We start from the raw sequence: 23,016 nt of genomic DNA, 5'->3' as shown, positions 1-23,016 counted from the left end.
TAATTTAGATTCACCAATCACTGAAATTCTTGGAAGTAAAATGGAAGGTGTTAGAGCTCTTACAAATAAAATATACACTCACGGAGCTATCTCATCCATGACATCAATGTTTGTAGTTTACTTTTTTACATATAGCCTATAAGCTACATCATAAGAATCAAATTTTAAGGAGATAATGAAACATATTTTCTAGAAGTGGATTCAAGTTTGATATCGTTTGTTGACAAATATCATCTTGTGGTTATTGACCTCTAGAACAAGATGTTATGATAAGATTTATAGCTAAGAAAATACATTACTTTGAAACAAATTATCATAAACAATAAGTAGAAGAATAATACTTTAAGAAAATAATAATTTTCAATGATCACTATTATAAACTAACTAATCAAATTTCATGTGCAAGCATGTCACTCACCTAAAACAAACAAAAAATTTCAAAACCATCACGAGGATTTTCGTGAATTTATTGGAATTTATCTCGAGCCATATTTTCCTTGAAAGTTACCATAAACCTATAAGCACTCCATAGTTCCTACTATGAATCATTTTAAAGATGCTTTAATATTTCTAACATCATACTACCCAACCCCCTAGCTACTAAATTATCCGTGTGTAAGCATTATGATCCCCTTATAGGTAATATTATCCTTCACTGGCTCCATTTCCATTATGATTCGACATAACATAAACTTTTCAACATCAATCTAGGTTAGGAGAGGTAGCATAGTTACCATATGCTTTTCCTACTTTTTTTTTTTATTTTCAATAAACTTTTAGACTTGTCCCATTTAAATTTTCAAGTAAATTCATTAGACATAGAGTATATTTTGTTTCTAGTTGATTTACTTTGCATTTGTTTTTGTTTTCATTATTTTTTGTTGAATAATTTTTATGTTGACTTGCTATAGCTTAGATTCTTTTGTTTTGCGCTAAACCTTTGTGAATAAATGAATATGATATTTTTAAATACTAAATAAAATGGTAAGTTTATTGTGCAAATACTTAATAAATTAGTACTTAATAAATTAGCTTACCCATGGTTGAATAATTGATGAGGTAACAAGATAATAACCCCATCTAAATTAAGAAGGGGTTTCAATCAAGAAATCATATGCAAGCAAGAAAAAGTTACAAAATAATTATTAATTTTAACTAGATTCTTGTTGGACATAAAAGGAAATTTCCGTTAAACTTTATGAATACATAAAAAACAAATAGCTTTGAAATGAAGGATGTTTCTTCCAAATATGCACCCACTCACAACTTCATAGGGTCAGAAAAAAGAATGTATAGTCGTCTATACAAACATAATTTATGAAAATACTTGTATTATTTTGGATTCTAAATATGTTTATAATCTATATCTCATTTATTTGAAGGTTTTCGACTAGAGAAAATCTCAAAAGCCATCATCGATTGATGTATCTTCACCTCGGTTTTGAGAATGTAATACAAGTTGTTGGAAAATCATGGAGCACAAAAGCTAAGGACATGTTTTAACAAAGAGTATTAATTTAGATTCACCAATCACTGAAATTCTAGGAAGTAAAATGGAAGGTGTTAGAGCTCTTACCAAAAAAAATATACACTCGTGGAGCTACCTCATCCATGACATCAACAGTTGTAGTTTACCTTTTTACATATAGCCTATAAGTTACATCGTAAGAATCAAATTTTAAGGAGATTATGAAACATCTTTTCTAGAAGTGGATTCAAGTTTGATATCATTTTCTGACAAATATCATCTTGTGGTTATTGACCTCTGGAACAAGATATTATGACAAGATTTATAGCTAGGACAATACATAGTAAAGATTCAAAAACTACTGAGGAAAAATACATTACTTGAAACAAATTATCATAAACAATAAGTAGAAGAATAATATTTTAGGAAAATAATCATTTTCAGTGATCACTATTACAAGCTATCTAATCAAATTTCATGTGCAAGCATGTCACTCACCTAAAACAAATAAAATATTTCTAAACCACCATGAGGATTTTCATGAATTTATTGGAAGTTATCTTGAGCCATATTTTCTTTGAAAGTTACCATAAACCTATAAGTACTCTATAGTTCCTACTATGAATCATTTTAAAGATGCTTTAATATTTTTAACATCATACTACCCAACCCCCTAGCTACCAAATTATCCTTGTCTAAGCATTATGATCCCCTTATAGGTAATATTATCCTTCACTGGCTCCATTGCCATTATGATTTGACATAACATAAATTTTTCAACAACAATCTAGGTTAGGAGAGGTAGCAAAGTTACCATATGTTTTTCCAATTTTTTTTTTTATTTTCAATAAACTTTTAGACTTGTCCCATTTAAATTTTCAAGTAAATTCATTAGACATAGAGTATATTTTGTTTCTAGTTGATTTACTTTGCATTTTGTTTTTGTTTTCATTATTTTTTGTTGAATAATTTTTCCATAGTAGCATAGATTTCATTAGTGATTAAAGAGAAGGTTTATTTGAGTTTTATTTTCTTAAAATTTTCAAATAAGCCATGTGTAGAAGTGTATGTGTGAGAAACGGTGGGGAGAGGAATTCCCTATTCTACCCATTTGCCACACCTTGGAGTAGAAAAGTGGTAAGACTAGAAAGAAAATTAGTAACACCTTGGAAGATATGGATTTTTTTAATAGAATCATTAGTTTTTTAATTGAGAATTACATTTTGCTTTTCATAAACAATAACATGTTTCAAGAGATAAATATTAAAAAGTATTATGTTTACTCAATATTATTCATGAAAATGTGGTGTGTAGGTTATTTTCTTTTATTTTCTAAAGTGGAATCCAAAAAAATTATTCTTAGGTTTTGTAGGTTTTGACCAGTATATAAATCACATGCATAAGAATTCTAAAAATAGAAAATAATCAATAATAAACAATAGCCACAACATAAAATATATAACATATATACATAGATATTTTCTGTTCCATCCCAAAACCGGACTACGAGATTGTTTTTTCATTATATTCCTTTCAATTTTACAATATGTACATACATAAGCATCCATAAAACCCAATCCATTAACCGTGGATTAGAACATAATCGTAGTTAGGTTGACAATATCTACAAAATACCATCGGTAGAAAACCATCTTGCCCAAAACCATGTGCCAAAACCACCCACAATAATATAGGGTCCAAAAAATTCTGTTGGGCTAGAGCCCACCCTATGACCCTCTTGCTACACATGTGCAACAAACATGGGGGACTTTGGCACCCCCACCAGTGGAGCTAGTAGTAGAAAGAATATAACACACACCCAACAATTTTAACACATTTTTTTATGATAGTATCACTACCTCCACAATAAAGAATAAGCATTTAAATGAAGTCATTTTCAATTGATTTGCACCAATACTTACAATGCCCATGGTTCAAACTAGAGTTGGGTGTTATTAACCTTAAATTCAAATTTCATATAGACATATAGGCATGTGTGATGATTCCATTTAGTTCTCAAAATATGCTTAACATAGTCTACTTTCTTAGATGAAATATTGATCTACCAGTTGAAAGAAGAAGTGGCCACTAGTCAACAAGAGGAGACAACCTAGACCATAGTTCTTTAAATAACCCAATCCTTTTGAAGTGGATGTTCATTACCGGTCCAGTGGCTCCCTTAGTCAAACGTTTCCTTCTCTTATGAGAAAGAAAGTGTTTAGCTCTTCCAAGTATCCTACATTAATATTTACAACTACTTAATAGTTAACACTTATGTACAAATATACAACATGTATAATAGCTAGAACAAACTCTCACTCATCTAGGAAAAAATGTTATAAATAATTTAAGAATAATTTAAATTATAAATAGAAATAATAATTCTTAACTATAAAATAAAAATGACTTTGAATATGAAAATAAATTTATAAATTAAAAATTAATGAAACAGATCATAGGTAACTCATTGACTTTTCTAAACAACCCCAAATAAATCTCAAACCTTTTTTATTGAATCACATTAAACGATCATAAAAGAAATAAAACAATAAATTTCTAGCTATATGAAACTTGGCGAAGAGAGTAGAATTAATTAGGGACTAGTTTTATTTTCTCATTTATAAAGTAATCGTTTATTCAATATGCATTAGAGAAATTTGCTTATAAAAATAAAGAATTAAAGCATAAGATTCAGAAAGTAAAAATAGTGAAAGTACCAATTTCATTTATTCTTTCAAAAGAAAAAGCGTAATATATTCATATAAGAAGATTACATAGAGCAAATGCAAGAAGCATATGTAGAAACATTCATATAAGAAGATTACATAGAGAAAATGCATGAAGCATATGCAAAAATGTGGACCGATCCACATGTAAATCTGCTAAAACAGATCCCAAATAAAGCCCCGAAAGGCCAATATTTCCCCCCAGAAAAGGCAACCCATCTATAAGGTGCAGAAGAGGCACCAAGAAACCAAGTAGACAAGCATCTGAAGAAAGAGCAACAAGATCTGTCTGCCCAATATGGAAGGAGAGGCACAAAATGAGGAAGAGAGAAGTAAAAGAAGCCACTCCTTCCCTGCCCCCTCAAACTCTCCACCCGAATCAGACGAGAAATAGAGGAAGAATGCTGCCACAATCATCTGCATCTGCTTGCAGAAAATACCAATGGAGACCTCCATAGAAGCGACACGAAAAAGGGTAGAAGCACTGCTATTCCCTCAACGCTCCAAAGGATATGTCGTGGCCAGAGCAAACCCAACTGCTGCCGAGAAGGAGAAGACCCACCGGAGTAGAGGTGTCACCGGGGGCAGAGGTGGAAAGGGGAGCCACCTCGCCCCCGCTTAAAGAAAAATAAAAGACCAGAAGATGAAGCGAGCGGGACGAAAAACTCTCTGTTGACCTCCCACTGCTCAACTCAGGAAAAAACCCGCGGATTCGCTGGAGAAGCCCACTCAGATCCCCGTTCGCCTTTGTTGATGCCCTCATTGCCTAAGGAGAACCCTCGTTGATCGCCACGTTCCCACTCCTGCTCCTGCTTGGCCTCCTGCACTCAAACCCCTGCTCACCGCTCTAGCTCGACCTCCTCCTCTGCTCCTACACTCAAACCCCTACTCCTGCTCCTGCTCTTGCACCAAACAAAGCCCGAAGTCGAGGGTTGTTCCGCTTCTGCGCTCCTCCCCCACTCCTACTTGCCCTCCTGCGCTCAACCCCTTGCTCGATGTTTCTACTCCAGCTCACCCTCCCCTTCTGCTCCTGTGCTCAAACCCCTGCTCCTGTTCCTACTCCTGATCCTGCACCAAACAGAGCCCGATGACAACAGTCGTGCTCTTGCGTTTTGTCCCTTCCGCTTCTATGCTCCTCCCTTGCTCGCCGCTACTATTTGCCCTCCTGTGCTCAACCCCTGCTCGCCACTCCTGCTCGCCCTCCTGCTCGCCCTCCTTCTCGCTGCTCCTGCTCACACTCCTACTCGCCCTCCTGCTCGTGCTCCTACTCACCCTCCTGCTCCTGCTCGTGCTCTGCCCCTTCCACTTCTGCGCTCCTCCCCTGCTCGTCATTCCTTCTCGCTGCTCCTGCTCACGCTCCTGCTCGCCCTCCTACTCGCCGCTCCTACTCGCACTCTTGCTCGCTCTATCACGAATTTCATTTATATAAATATTGTACATGTGCATTTTCAATTAATAACATATATTTCACAAATCTAAATGCACATGATTGGAAGACGAAATTATTTCACGTGGATGATAATCTCGAGAAATAACTTGATTTGAAATTCAAGAAAATATAAATATTCAAAGATGGACAGACGAATTAATTTTTGAAACATAGTCAAACAAGTGACATTAATCTAATATTCAGTTTTTTAGTCACAACCACAAAAATCACTGAAATTTAAATGGGTGAGAAATGAAATAATTAAAGTATAAGCAACTGCATCTTTGCATTAAAAGTAATCACCAAAACCTACAGAAATCAATTTAAAGATAGAATTCCAATGTCACCAATGCATACTTCTATTCCATCCCTTTCTCATGTTCAATATAATATTTATATAGAAAATATCCCCCTCAAAATTACTAAATATCAAAATAGAGATACAATTCTTAAAATTTTGGAAATAATGTTTATCCCACACATTTTGATGGCCATCCTTAATTCAATTGTAGATTCCTGGAAGATTCTGGGATCTGATGGACATGGACGCCATCAATTTTTTGACCGTGCCCATGTCCATCGGCTCCCAGAATATTTTGGAAATCTACAATCCACTTAAGCTCACCATGTTTTGAACTGATCAATATTATTATAAATGGATCCATGTTATATGAATATTGCTCATTTTAGTGGTGTTGATGATATTGTAAGATTGAAAAGTCAACTCCCTCGAATCTTGTTATCACAACGAGGCCATGAGACACGCTAGCTGAGATATATAAGTGTGTGAGATTATTTTATGTACTTTATAAGAAAAATTGAATTTTTTAACCTATAAAAACATCAACCATTTAAATAACAAATAAAATAATCGTATATGCATTAAGTATAGGAATGAATTACTCAACTAGATGAAACTATAAAATATATAAAGAGAAAATCAAAATGAAAGATTAGACAGAAGCAAAAAGCTAATGAGAGGCGCAGCTAGGCTTGAGACCCAAGGTTATCTAAAGCATAAGGTGTTATAATTATAAACAAGGTGGCAAGGTCATAAATATTGCGGCAAGGGCTTTATATCTCGTAGAGCGTAAGCCACTAGCAGCACATAAGTAAACTACACACATAGGTATATGAACAGGTATTTAATGAATTAAAAAATATTTTTTTATTAAAAGGAGATAGAGTATATCCCAAATCTTGAAAGGAAATCCTTTGGCAAGAATTTTTACCACCCCTAATCATATACTATTTTAATGTAAGGCTATCATATACAATAATTCGAGAAAGAAACAAGAATGGCAACAAAATGAAATACTTTAAGCGAGTAAGATATGAGAAGCTTTCTTTTCTGAGTAATAATTAGTAATCTTAATGGAGGTACCTAGTTTGTTTCTCCTTGATGATATGATTTATCGTCACCATTAGGATTGTAATCGTTGTGGGTTAATTTTCCATGTAAAAAAAATATATATGACCAAGGTCATGGGACACTTATTCCATGTTTATTAGTGGGAAAATATTATAGTGGGGATCACTTTTGGTTTAGTTTTGGCAAAGGAAAAGAGGCAATGATTGGAATTTAATTATGAGAATAAAGGGAAAATAAAATAAAAGGAATATGAAGAGACACAAATTTGTATGCTAAGGAAAATAGAAGAAAAATGAAGGAAAACAAGGAAAACATAGACACCAATGATAAAAAGACTTTATAGAAATAGTTAATAACCTTTTGACATTTTTTGGTTAACCTCTCTTTTATTCTCTCATTCTCTCATGCTCTTGCACACTTAGAGAAATCTTGGACCATTCTTGGAGCACTCTGGCACACAATTTGGATTTGGAGAATGAAGGAAAAGGAAAGCAGGAAAGCACAAGGGAACAATAGGATCAATAGCTACAACTCGATTGCTCGGTAGGTAACAGGTTAAATGTGTGATTTTCTTGTTCATTTCTGGTTGATTTGTGTGATTTTTGGGTTATTTCTTGTCATTGGCATGGACATTTTCCTCGAGTAATAGTGGTTTTACCCTTGCCTTACCATTTCTTGGATATCCATGGTGTTGTGGGTTTTTCCAGTTGTTTTTTTTTTCTCATTGGTGCTTAGGTTCCTTATGGTTGTGGGTTAGAACAAACTCTCTAGAAGCCCTAGAACAACATGGGTTGAGTTATTAATCTTGGAGCCTAGGTTGGGAAAAATGCTTTGGATCCCTTGGTGGGTTGAGTTACTAGTCCATGGAGTGAGGTTGAAAAAATTATCTAGAGCCCTGGAATGTTTGGGACGAGTTACTAATTCCTTAAGCCCTTAATAACTTAGGAAAAAGACTAATCTAGTTGGTGTTAGTGTTGTCTGATTGTAGAGGTGGAATCATTGTGGTTGATAGTTGAGGTGGTTTGGCCTTTGGAAGCCCTAGTTTGGTTTTGTCTTGATTATTCCATGAGATCCCACATTCATGCTTGGCATGTGGCGTAGGGGTGATTGGCTAAGAGAGATATTTGGTTAGGCCTAATCTATGGTAGGGTGGTATGTGGAATTACTTGGCTAGGTTGGTATTTTCATATGTTTATAAGTGTTACTTTTATACTCTCATTCATGAATACTTGTACTGCTTATGTTGGTGACATTATGGCTAAGTTGTCATGGTTTCTATGTTGGCTATTTGCTAGTTATATGTTGGTTATATGATGTAGACTATTTATGGCTCTTCTCATGATTTGTTAATTTATCAAATGATTGATGTATATATGGAATAATAAGTGTTATTATAGCTTACTAGATAAGGTTTAGATCATTCTGGATGATTCTAGGATGAACACTCTTAGTTTATGATCATATATGTATTCATGCCATGTATCTTACATGTTTTTCATATGTTTGTTATGGATTAGGCATATTTGGGTCAAGTTATTACTTGAGTTTTGATTTACTAGCATGATTAGTAACTTTGATTCATTATGGAAAGTCTCAGGCAATTTTGGGTAGTTCTTTGGAGGTTGACCTGAAAAGGTGGCATAGATCCTCAGAGTGCATGCTCATCAATTAACAGTTTAGGCCAAAAACACAAGGAGCAAATCTTGTGAGTATGGTTATAGCCTTATAACTACATGGAAGTAATGCAAAGGGTGCAGTTGTGGGTCTAGGTCAATGAAATAAGGTTCCATCTCAAGGATTAACCAAATGGGGTAGTTTCTCAACTCCTAAATGATCTGTAGTCCCTGTAGGATGTCATTTTGTAGTCATCTTATAGGACCCACTTCCTTAACTAGAAATGGGAGGTTAGTTCATGTCGTACTCACACTCTCATCATTTTTACCATGCCGAGCTTATGAATTTGGGTAAATGTGTGAGGGGTAGTTACAAATTGGTATCAAACCTTCCAGGTTCAAACAATTGGAATGGATGGGCTAAATGTATATGGTTATGCATTCATAATAGGTTAGACATCTACCATGGTGGTAATTATGTAGTTTGTGTCATCATGATGTTGTTGGTATATTATGATGTTGATATGTTGGCTGAGATGGAGCAAGAGATGCAAATTATTAGAGCAAGGTTCCAACACTAGACCTCAACGTAACAACATATCATTGTATAGGTTTGTATGTTTCGTGTACATGTATGAAAGTTAATGGTTATTAAATGCATTATGGTTATATGCATGTTTGCCATTTTATTGTTGTTGTGGTTATATGCATCATATATGTTCGCTGATTAGCGTGGTCATATGCACATGTGTTGGTTAGGCATGCATGGTAGTTAACTCATTTTTATATGCACTGTGATCATACACATGATGATTATGATCATTACATTTAATATCTTGTTGTTATATGTATCATGTTAATATGGATTCAACTGTGAAGATGGTTATGGTTATGATATTAAGATATGATTCAATATATTTGTGATATTGTGTTGTACTAATCTGGATTTACTTGTGCATATGTGATAGCCTCCCCTGAGATACGTTGAGGTATGATTTTTATTGTGTCATCTATTTGGTTTATCTAACATGATATGTTTGCAAGTAATAGAAGATCAAAGACGAATATAAAAGTAGTGTACTACGTGTCACATGAATTCCGTTATAGGCCTGATGTGAAATATATGGAATGGAAAAGTGGCATGATTATGTGTTATGTTTTCAAGTACAAAATGTATGAGAAATGAAAATCAAGTTTTGGAAAGTGTGGTTAAAATTGGTTGAGCTTTGTAGATCGGGCCATTATAGTAGTTGTCTCCTTTTACCTTACTCTAGACCATGGATAGTAAAGGGTTATGTTTACAGGTTGCTTGAATGTTTCACTAATTGCATGAGATCAATATGTGTCTATAAGATTGCATGAAGGAATGTTATGAAAATAGATCACAAAAATATAGAAAATATAGATAAATGCCTTATAAATAAGCCTCTTCGAGGGGGAAACGTCCTTTACATTACACAAATGACAAGACCTCATTTCTATACATAGGAGTCTAAGGGGTCATAATATAATCAGAGCCGACATAACAATAATAATGTAAGGGCACAACAATAACAATAGTGGGCTTATATGGGGCACAATAATAACAATATGGGTACTACATGGGCACAACAATATAATAAGGGGTTCGCACTAATAACAATAAGGGGTTACACTAGTAGTATAGGGACCTAACATGCCCCTCTCGTTCAAAAAGTGTTATCCTCAACACTTGAGTAGTTCTTGGTTCTTCTGCATAAAATTCTTGTCCTCCCATGTGGAATCTTCAGTGGGTAAATTATTCCACTTGATGAGATACTCTGAAATTGATCAATTTTGTAGCTATCGGGTTCTTGTTTCTATGATTTCTCTAGGTTGCAATATGATTTTTCCTTCCTCAACAAGTTCTGGAAATATTGTTTGAACTGGGATCTTTTGTAACTTTTGAATGAGTTCCCACCTGGCTTTGTCATTCTTATGTTCATCCCTTGCTTTGTTTATCAAATTTGGTTGGACAATTATACCAACCTCTAGCATTTCTGCAACCATACATTCAATTTCACTCCTTTGGGCATAGGGATATCTGTAAGGCATGATGTTTGGAGGAACACTTCCTGGAATCAAATGAATAGCATTGTCATGATCAGGAATAGGTGGGAGGCCTTTGGGAGTCTCAAATACCATGGAATGATTTTCCAAGACTTTTTTGAGATCTGAAGAAATAGATGATTTCGATGTGGGAACCTCTAGCGAACATAATTTTGCAATTACGCCTCATTGTTCTTTCTTTAGAAGATTTGTAATTCGGTTAGAGCTAATTATCTTTCCCTGTTTCCCTGTGATACCCCTTAATTCAACTTCCTTTCCTTCAAAAGAAAATTTCATGAAACGTTCTCGAAAATTAAATGGGTTTTTCTTAGCTTCTGAAACTTTGTTGCGAAAATGCCACGATGACTTGTTTGGAGCAGTGAAACCTTAGAATCCAAAGCTGTGATACCAAATGTTATGAAACCAGCTCACAAAAAGATAGAAAATATAGATTTACGCCTTAGAAATATGTCTCTTTGAGGGGGAAACCTCCTTTACATTACACAAATGAGCAATTCTTGGATGATACAAATGACAAGACCTCCTTTCTATATATAGGAGTCTAAGGTGTCATAATATAGTGAGATCCAACATAACAATAATAATGTAAGGGCACAACAATAACAATAGTGGGCTTATATGGGGCACAATAATAACAATATGCGTACTACATGGGCACAACAATATAATAAGGGGGTTGCACTAATAACAATAAGGGGTTACACTAATAGTATAGGGACCTAACAAGGAATTCCTTGTTTTAAGAGGATTGTACTAACACAATATGTGTTGAGATAGTTGATATGCACTTGAGTGGAAGTGGGTGCTAGTTGTAGTATTATGACTAGTTACTATGATTTGATTTTAGCCTATGACATGGTTATTAGTCTTGGTAAAGGTTGATTTTAAATTAATATAAATGATGTCTTGATCTTTTGAACATGTGAGTCACTAACATGTGTGAACAATTGTAAGGAAACATGCTTGTTATTAACATGACAATGTAACGATTGATTTGTTTATATAACTAACAATTGAGTGATGTGACAACACATAATAAGACTCAATTGCAGAAATGAAAAAGATAAAAGAAAGGATTTGGGTGACAATTCATTTAGCTATGTTTGGAAACCACAATTCCAAAGGAATGAGTCCTTTGCATGAATACAACAAGTCTTCTTAACCTTGATTTTGTGTGATATTATGTAGATATGTGTTATATTTGTGAACATGTATTTGATAAGTATAACAATTCTTTTCTAGTTATAGCTAGATTCATCAAGGAACCTGAGTCCCTTAAGAGATGATATATGTACATGTTCAGTTACAAGTGAGTGTGTTCGGTACAACAAGGTAATGTAACCAATATATTGTTATGTTTATTTATGAATTGACAGTTCTGTGTTTATGGTAGTATGATGGAGGGGATTGGATGACAAAAGAGACTGTTGTGAAATATTGAAGAAGGATAGGGTTGAGCTTTCCCTTCGAAGAATTGGGAACCCATGGGGATTGAGTCATGGTGTATGTTAAAAGTTTTGTGATTCGAGTGCTTTTTTATTTTTTTGCACTTGATTTGTAGTTTTGTTTATGATTGGTGCATGGCCATGCCACTTCTTTTGTTATGTTATATGGCTATTTATTTTTTATGGTTTTCTTCTTATTTGATTCTTGTTCTTGTGTTTTATGTTTTGATGGTATTGGGCATTGGTTGGGGAAATAGGAATGTTAATGGAGCTCGTGGAGACATGAATGAATCCAATAGGTAATGTAAGACCTAGATGAAGCCCAATGCATCTATAAGGGTAGTTAAAGGAAAGAATATGATAATGAGTTGAACTTGTTGGGTCCATTGGCATAAATAGATGATGGTAGGGAAACCATGAGAAAGGTAATAAGAAAGGCAAAGTAAATGCATTTGAGGTGTTAGATGTCTTGGTTGTGTTGGGAACTATTTTTCTCAATGTTGTGCATAAATATAAGAAGTTCTAACTATTACATAAAAATTGATCGATTTCATAGCTGTCGAGTTCTTGTTTCTGTGACTGCTTTCGGTTCCAATATAATTTTTGCTTCCTCATCAAGTTCTGGCAATATTGTTTGAACTGGGAGCTTGTCGCCTATAACCTTCTTTAAACATGAAACATGGAAAACTGGGTGCAACCGAGAAGCTGCAGGAAGATCCAATTTGTATGCCATAGTACCAATCTTTTGCAACACCTTGTACAGACCATAATACTTTGGTGATAATTTATTATCCTTCTTAGCTTGCTTGAGGGACATTTGCTTATACGGTTGTAGCTGTAGGAATACCCAATCACCTACATCAAAACTTCTTTCACTATGATGTTGATCTGCCTGTTGTTTCATTCTATTATGTGCCAACACAAGGTTATCCTTTAAGAGTTGGAGGACTTGTTGTTGACGTTTGATGTGATGTTCCACTGCTTGAACCTTAGAATTTTCTCTTAAATATGATGTGATGGATGGTGGCTGATATCCATAAAGTGCCATACATGGGGTCATTTTTGTTGTTGTATGGAAGGAAGTGTTCTACCGCCATTCAACCAAAGGCAACCATTTGACCCATTGTGTCTGTTTATCAGATACAAAGCAATGAAGATATCCTCCAAACATTTGTTTACTATCTCAGTTTGCCCATCAGATTGAGGATGATAAGATGAGCTATGAGTTAACTAAGTACCAAGACAAGAAAATAATTCTGTCCAAAAATTTCTAGTGAAAATGGGATCTCTGTCACTTACAATAATCTTTGGGTTTCCATGTAGCTTTTGAATTATTTCCATAAATGTAGTAGAAACTGTACTGGCTTTAAATGGATGTGATAATGCACAAAAGTGTGCATACTTGGTAAGTTTGTCAACTACCACCATGATGACACTCTTTCCCTCAGACTTGGGTAAACCTATGATAAAATCCATTGAAACCTCATCCCAATGTTGGCTTGGAATGGATAAAGGTTGTAATAGACTCGGTGTCTTAATTATTTCAACTTTATTTTGCTGACAAAGCAAACATTCTGCCACAAACTTTTGAATATCTGATTTAAGGCCATCCCAAAAAAATCCTTCTTAACCCTGTGGTAAGTTTTTAAAAATCCTGAGTGCCCTCCTAAGGGAGAAGTGTGCAATTCCATAAGAATCTTTTGTTTTACCTGGGAATTCTTATAGAGATATAAGCGATCCTTCTACCATAATGAATCATTTTTCCAGCTAAATGTATCAGACATATTGGAATCTTGTTGTAACTTTCGAATAACTACCCACACTTCTTCATCATTCTTCCATTCCTCCCTTGCTTCGTTTATCGAATCTAGTTTGATAATAGAAATGGCACACAACAATGCTTCCACATCCTCATCCTTTCTTGAGAGTGCATCTGTCACCACATTTTGCTTCCCCTTTTTGTAGATGATTTTAAAGTCATAACCCAACATTTTTGTGACCCACTTTTGTTTCTCTTTAGAGGATAATCTTTTTTCCAAAAGGTATTTAAGGCTATCATGATCTGTTTTTACCTTGAAGTGTCTTCCCATTAGGTAAGGTCACCATTTCTTAAGTGCATGGAGCATTGCCAACATTTCCTTCTCATAAATAGCTTTGTGTAAAAACTTTCCCTTGGTTGGAAGACTTTCAAAAGTAATGGGTCTTTCATCTTGCATTAAAACAACACCAATTCCATTTCCTAAACCATCATATTCCACAGTAAAGGTTTTCTTGAAGTCCGGTGTAGCTAAGATTGGTGCTTGGCACATTACCTCTTTAAGATGTTCGAAGGCCTTTGTTGCTTCTGAAATCCATGAAAATGCATCTTTCTTCAATAATGTTGTTAGAGGTGCTGCTATTATCCCATAATTCTTAACAAACTTGCGATAATACCCTGTCAACCCGAGAAATCCTCGTAGATGCTTTACGGATGTGGGGATTTTCCATTCCTTAATGGCTTTAATTTTGCTAGGGTCTACCTTAACTCCTTCATGAGATACAATATGACCCAGATATTCCACCTCTTGTACTCCAAAGAAACATTTGGATCTTTTTGCATATAATTGTTTCTCCTCTAATAGTTGTAGCACCCTGTCAACATGTTCAACATGATCCTTCCAAGACTTGCTGTAGATTAGTATATCATCAAAAAATCCTAACACAAATTTTCTATGGAATGGTTTGAAAATGGAATTCATGAAACCTTGAAATGTTGAAGGTGCATTGGTAAGGCCAAAAGGCATGACCAAAAATTCATAGTGACCCTCATGAGTTCTAAATGATTTTTTCGGAACGTCTTTAGTCTTCATTCTGATATGATGATATCATGAACGAAGATCCAAATTGGTGAAGTAAATTGATCCATGCAATTCATCCAGTAATTCATCAATGACAGGATTGGGAAACTTATCTTTAATAGTGAGCTTGTTGAGCTCCCTATAATCCGGACACATGCGCCATGATCCATCCTTCTTGTGCACCAATGCTATTGGAGTAGAGAAAGAACTTTGACTCGATTGAATTATACCAGCCTCTAGCATTTCCACAACCATATGTTCAATTTCACACTTTTGGGCATAGGGATATCTGTATGGCCTGATGTTTGGAGGAATGCTTCATGGAATCATATGAATAGCATGATCATGATCATGAATAGGTGGGAGACCTTTGGGAGTCTCAAATACCTTGGAATGATTGTCCAAGACTTTTTCGAGATCTGGAGAAATAGATGATTCCAATGTGGAAACATCTAGCAAACATAATTGTGCAATTACACCTCTTTGTTCCTTTTTTAGAAGCTTTGTCATACTGTTAGAGCTGATTATCTTTCCCGGTTTCCCTACAATTCCCCTTAATTCAAATTCCTTCCCTTCCACAGAAAATTTCATGAAAAGTTCTTGAAAATTAAAAGCTATTGTACCCAAGGATTATAGCCATTGGACTCCTAGTACAACATCAGCACCTCCCATTGGAATGGAAATCATTAGGCTAGTCAATACATATTCTCCCATCGATAGCTTGATATTATGGCACTTTGCAGAGCAATTTATTGTTCCTCCATTTGCAACCATCACTTGACACTCTAGTGCTAGATATAAGAAGCAAATCAATTCTTTTGCTACCTTACAATGAATAAAATTGTGGGTACTTCCTGAATCAATCAACACTATTACCTTTTTCTTCTTGATTTGTCTTTCTATCTTGAGGGTTTGAGGAGTGGTAATTCTCGCCAATGCATTACAAGATATGGTCCGATTCATTTCTTCTTCATCTAGGCTTTGTTCCTGGAACATATCCTCTTCTTTTGACCTTTCTTGCTCATTTTCTTCTTCCTCTTCACAATCTATGTAGAATAATTTCTTCTCAGCACATTTATGACCTTTAGTGTATTTGCCATCACAACTCTAACAAAGCCCTTTTGCTCTTTTTTCTTCCAATTGTTGTGGTGTCAACCTTATAGGTTGTAGAAGACTAGGGGAAACAACACTTCCATCTTTATAGTTGTGAGTGGTATCCTTCCTGGTTGCCACAATTTTGCTTTCCATTTTTCTTGCTAACCTAAACGCCTTTTCTAATGAATCAGGTTCCCAAAGGCAAACATCATGTTGGATATTATCCTTTAAAGTCCCTATGAACACATCAACCCTATGCTCCTCTAGAATATTTTTTACCCTTATGTTCAATTTTTGGAACTCCTCAATGTGCTCCATTATTAAACCCTTTTGTTTGAGACTTATCAATTGGCTAAAAAAAGTGTTGCTTTTTGTATCCTCATAATGCGCTGTCAATTCTTCCGTAAAAATTACCCAAGTGATAATTTGTTTACGAGAGCAAAGCCATTGATACCATACAAACTGATTTGGTTCCAAATATAAAGCTACAATACGTACCTTTTGTGTGTTTTGCACATTATTGAGATCGAAAAATTGCTCCATCTGTAATATCCATGTTGCGAGATCCTTGCCATCAAACTTCCTCATATCGATTTTTGGAATATGATGGGTCTTCGATTGCACATTAGAGTCTATGAAAGCATGATTAACATTTCTTTTGTTCGCATCATGAGTTTCCTTTACTACCTTTTCGCCATTAGTAAGTATTTCTTGTAGAAAATTTGTCAAATCTGTCTTCAAATCTGCCATGTCTCTCTTCAAATTTGTCTTCAAATCTATCTTCAAATCATCCATCTTAGCTTCTATTAGCTTTTGTGAGAGTGACATTGTTGCAATTGGTCTTGTAATTTTGATATATCATGTAGCATTTCTTCCTCTTCATGAGTCATGCTAGAGATTTCAACTTGCTTACTAGGCGTTTGCATTTTCTTTCCTCGGGGCATCAGTTACTGATAATAGTTCTCTACTATGTCCTTTGAATTCCTTCAAAATAAATCTTCAAACCAAGCTTAAGCAAAATTTAAAAAAAAATCTACACACCTTCTTTCACTTTGTAGGAGCTCGATTTTGCCTCTGATGTATCTCTGTATTTTTGGATCATCTAGTTCTGAAATTATGACCTGCAGTAGCCCTCTATGTCCTCTTTCCAATGCCACAAGTGTGATCCAAATTGGATTATCCAAGGAAGAGTTATGTGAAATATCCCACAGTGATGTGATTATAGACTAGTTTAGTATAGCGAACTTGTACGATGTGCCATGAGTCATTGTTTCCACCTTTGGCTCTAAAAAGTATATACAAGAAACTACAGTCCATCCTCTGTCTATTCCTTCTAACGAAATTTCAATCTGATGCTCAGAGAGAATGTTATGACTATTTTCCCCAGGTCACCTGTCTGGAATGTAATTGAGGAGTCTGCAAAAAGACCAACTTCCTTAGATCATATATACACAAATGTAGCGTAAAAAGCTCTGAAATTTAGACCCAAGATTCAAAGAGATTTCTTCTCAAATGGGTTTTTTTTTTAGCTTCTGAAACACCACAGAAAAAAAGTTATAGTGAAAATACCACGATGACCTATATGGAATAGTGAAACCCTAGAATCCAAAGTTCTGATACCAAATGTTACGAAACCTGCTCAAGAAAAAGATAGAAAAGATAGATCAACACCTTAGAATTTAGCCTCTTCGAGGGGGCAACCTCCTTTACATTACATAAATGAACAATTCTTGGATGATTCCAATGACAAAACCTCCTTTCTATATAGGAGTCTAAGGAGTCACAATATAATCCAGCCGACCTAACAATAATAATATAAAGCCACAAAAATAACAATAGAGGGATTCTATGGGGCATAATAATAACAATATGGGGATAATAGAGGCACAAAAATATTAATAAGGGATGCTACTACAATTTTAATGGGGTAATCACTAGTATTATAGGGACCCATTAGTGGTTGTGATTGGAAATACCATAATGAGTTGTGTTATAAAGTTCCAGTAAATGGTATGACTGTAATATTTTTAGTAGGATGTCATTGTAAATACTGCATCGAGCTATGTTATAAATCTCCATAGGCAGTATGCTTTGTTTTCAATAGTTTTTTGGTCATGGGAATCATTAAACATCGAGGACAGTGTGCCCCCAAGTGGTGGGGGGGTGGTGTTTGTAACAACCACAGGTTAATTTCCCATGTAAAAAAATATAAGACTAGGGTCATGGGACATGTATTCCAAGTTGAATGGTGGGTAGACATTATAGTGGGGATCAATTTTAGCTTATTTATGGCAAAGGCATTGGAAAATGTAAAGAGAAAATAATTGGCATTGAATTATGAAAATAAAGGGAAAATAGGAGAAAATGAAGGTGAAGAGACGTGGATTTTCATGCCAAGGAAAATAGAGGGAAAATGAAGGAAAATGAAGAAAATAGAGACATCAATGATGAAAAGACTTCAGAGAAACAATTTTTATCCTTTTAACAATTTTGGATTGAACTTTATTTCTTTCTCTCATTCTCTCATACTCTTGCACACTTAGATAAATCTTGGAGCATTCCTCGAGCACTTTGGCATCAATTTGGATTTGGAGAAATAAGGTAAAGGAAAGTAGGAAAGTGCAAGGGAAAATTTGGATCAACAACTACAACTAGATTTCTTAGTAGGTAATAGGTTGCATGTGTAATTTCATTGTTTATTTCTCGATGCATGATCTATGCACGTGATTTTTTGGTTATGTGTTGTCACTGCCATGGAGATTTTCCTAGAGTGACCATGATTTTAGCCTTGCCTTTCCATTCCTAGGTATCCATGGTGTTGTGGGATTTTACACTTGCTGGTTTTTTTATTGGTTCTTAGGTTCCTTATGGTTGTGGGTTGGAAGAAATGCTCTGGAAGCACTAGAAAAACTTGGGTTGAGTTACTATTCCTAGATCGTAGGTTGGTACAAATTCTCTCAAGCCTTTGGTGGGTTGAGTTACTAATCCCTAGATGCGGGTTGGATAAATGCTCTGGAGCCTTGGAAGGTTGTGGGTTGAGTTACTAGTTCCTGGGGCCTTGCACAACTTGGGTAGAGACCGATTTGGTTGGTGTTAGTGATGTCCAACTATAGAGGTGGAATCACTATGGTCGAGGGTTGATATGGTTTGGCCTTTGGAATTCATGGTTTCATTTTGTCTCAATTATTTCATGAGATCCCACATTCATGCATGGAATATGGCATGAGGATGATTAGTTGAAAGAGATATTTGGTTCAACCCAATCTATGGTTAGGTGTTATATGAAAGACCCTAACTTGGTTGACATTTTCATATGTTAATAAGAGTTATTTTTCTATTGTGATTCATGAATACTTGTACTAGTTATGTTGGATACATTATGGTTAGCTTTCCAGGGTTTCTATGTTGGTTATTTGTTGGTTATATGATGTATTTTATCTATGGCTCTTGTCATGATTTATTAAGTTATCGAATGGTTCATGTATGTACAGACTAATAAATGTTATTGCAGTTAACTAGAGAAGGCTTAGAGCCTCCTTGATGTTTCTCATACGAAGACTCTCAATTTATGATTAGATATGTATTCATGACCCGTATGTTTGATGAAATTCCTATTATAGATTATGCATCTTTGGGTGAAGTTCTTTCTTGAGTTTTGATTGACTAGCATGCTCAATACCTTTTATTGATTTTGGAAAGTCTCAGGCAATTGTGGGTAGTGGTCTAGAGGTTGGCTTGAATAGGTGGCACAAATCATGGGAGCATATTCTCAAAACTAAAGATTTTAGGACATAACTGTATGGAGGAAATCATGTGAGTACATTTATAGCCTCATAACCACATGGAAGTAGTGTCAAGGGTGTGGTTGTGGGTCCAGGTTAATGAAACAAGGTTCCATATTAGAGATTGACCAACTCAGGTGGTTGTTCAATTCCTAGGTGATCTGTAGACCCTAAAGGATTTCATTTTGTTTTTAGTTTATAGGCCCCACTTTTTTAACTAGAAATGGGAGGTTAGGTCATGTCATAGTGACATTCGTCTCATGTTTACCCTCGCTAGGTTGTGAATTTGGGTAAATGTAGGAGGGGTGGTTACAAGGGTTAACCTTAAACTTTGTGAGACATTTTAAGAAAATCAGCGAAATGATAACAACCAAATTTTATAGGATACCTCTCCCTCAACAATTCTCACTTTCCTTCATATATTTATCCTCTTTTAAAGAAGGAATCAAACAATCGTGGTGGTTTTTCTTTAGGTTCAAAGATTAAATTAGTTTAATTTCTAATTAAAAAATGGTTGGATAAATAATAGGAGAAACTTCAAAAGGTTGTTGAAATAAGTAAATATTAATAAACTCTAATAGGTGGGACCCTCTCTAATCCATTCAATAAAATTTGATCTTCCATTGTATCATAAATACTCATTATGTGCCACTTTATCTCTGTGACTTTTCTATTTGAAGTCAGGTTGCTTGTAACAACATATAAGATAAATAAGAATTAACCATAATAAATAAACAACAAGTGCATATAATTCATCAATAAAGTAACCATTTCATAAAACCAAAAAGACTCCTTGTACATCCATGCTACGTGTTACTCCATAAAATTTATATATAAGTGGCACCACAAAATACAAGGCATAATAAGCACATAAGCACAATTATCCTTCTCAAAATGATAAGTCATCAAAATGATAAGTGCGGTATTTAGTAACCAGTCTCTGCAAAACAATTCCATGTCATAAAAATATAAACAAAATTGTAGACCAAGGAAGTTATCCAATATTGTAGCATATGTGACGTGCATAAAAAAGAAATGAGGAACCGTGCTCATTTCCTTTTCCCATGTGAAGTAGTTACTTATGCTTGTTGTTCTACTTGTTGTAGACATGAAGCCAAAGAATGTGTTGAGTCATGAGATGAACAGGAGGCCTCACCTTGTGCATTATGTCCATGCTCACTAGTTTTAGGGACAACGGAAAAATGGGTGGCTAAACAACAAGGTTTGGCATGGCTCTTTGATGTTGAGAAGATTTCCTTTTAGAGGAGGTATGATGAGAAAAATGGGTGGATGGTTGAGGTACTGCATGATGTGTATAAACAATATGAGAGGAAGTAGACTGTAAGCAGAATTGATGAGCTTGAGAAGGAGGATTAGGAAGTGGAAAACCTAGCCAACCTCATTTGGAGCATATAAGTTGTGAAAAAACAATTCGTTCCCAACTATCATTGACTAGATTAACTAGTGGAGTAGATAAATGAGGGGGAAATGGAATACCAACTTGTGAAGGGTGCTAAGACAAGGATTTTCGTAAGCTGGGTTGTTCTTGAGAAGTCAATAGATAAGTTAATGTTTTCCCTTAAGTTGAGGGTTGTTACGACAAGGTTGTATGAGATTTCCAGTGCTAATATGAGGACCAATAAGAGTTTGTCAGAAGGAGTTAAGTGTAATATCAGAGTCAAGCAACGATGTTCCTTATCACCTACCCTTCTTGGCTTACACTTGACAAGCTCTAAGAGTGTTTGGAAGACGTAGTGTTGGCCCCATGCTCATTGGTATGGCCATAATTGTTCTTCTTTATTCTAAGGATATTGTTCTCTGGGTAAGGATCCATTACAATCTTGGCAAACAACTTAGAATCCTATAAAAAATTTGCTCCAAAAGAGGTATGACTATTGATATCGACAAAACTAAAGTCATGAAAATTAAATTTGAAAGGACTGTCGATGATAACAACTCCTTACACAAAAGTTCCTTCATACAAATATATGGGAATCAATAGCCATCGTAAGATCAATTGGAGTTATAAGATTGAGAAAATGATAAATGGAAGTTCACAAACTTATTATGGGATTGAAAATAGTTATAATTTGATGGATATTTGAATTTGGGATAAAAGGAATCTCCTCTTTGAAACTCTTGTGACTCGTGTTATTTTATATCGATGTCAAGTTTGGTGTTGCAATATATCCATAGAATTATGGATAAAGACTAAGTATATCCAAAAGTAGGTTATAACCTACAACCTCAAGATTAAAGGATTACTCCCTACCCTGTCCTCTTCATTAAAGAAATTCTTTCCCTCATTCAAAGCATGGTCACCACTAGATATCTTATGTGTAAGAAGTTATACAACATGGATGCCAAGAGGTTTCTTATAATATTGAGTTTGTTAATATTTGTTTTAATAATTTTTAACAACAAGTCTTCCATGCTTCAAACAACCATCTTTTGATTTTATAGTTTTAAATTTTTTCCTACAAGCACTCCTTTTAACTTCCTCTCTCTATGACAAGGGGTGGAGTATTGCAAAACCACCTACATAACTCTCTCATGACCACTCTTTTCTAATATCTTAGCTTCATTTGTATGTGATGATGGATGGGGTGTCCATTAGAGATATAATAAGTTTCAAAACTACCTATACAATGTATTTAGAGAAATTTCTTAAATAATTAAATATCAATGAAAAATTGTTAACTGAATATAGATGAATAGTGAGATGTCAACAAAAAATCTTTGAATGGATAGTTAGGTGTCAAATGAAAAATCTACTTTCCTAGCAACAATGCATTGCTACTTTCATGAATTCATTACCACATATTAACTATATGTATAGATAATTATGGTGTTAGATCATCTCAAAGGAAAATATTTTTCCAATAATGTTACATTGCTAGACTTATCACTTCTTTCTCTCTCTCTCTCTTTTTTTTCTCTTTCAAAAAAAAATTGCGTAGTCCAAAAATGGTAAATGCTACATAGCCACTTACATATACTAAATATGGATAAATTGTGAGATGCCAAAGGATTTTCCACTTACATCAACTTACTACCACACATTAACTACATGTTCATGTTGGCAAAGAGTGATATCTCACTACATAATGTTTTCCCATTAATGTGATCCACTTGATTTACCCTTGACCATTCTAGATATC

The sequence above is a fragment of the Pinus tabuliformis genome, chromosome 3_2 (assembly GCF_031772625.1).
Source record: "Pinus tabuliformis cultivar Carrire ecotype Pingquan chromosome 3_2, CPIR1, whole genome shotgun sequence".
NCBI classification, from domain to species: Eukaryota; Viridiplantae; Streptophyta; class Pinopsida; order Pinales; family Pinaceae; genus Pinus; species Pinus tabuliformis.
Note: the sequence above shows the minus strand (reverse complement) of the source record.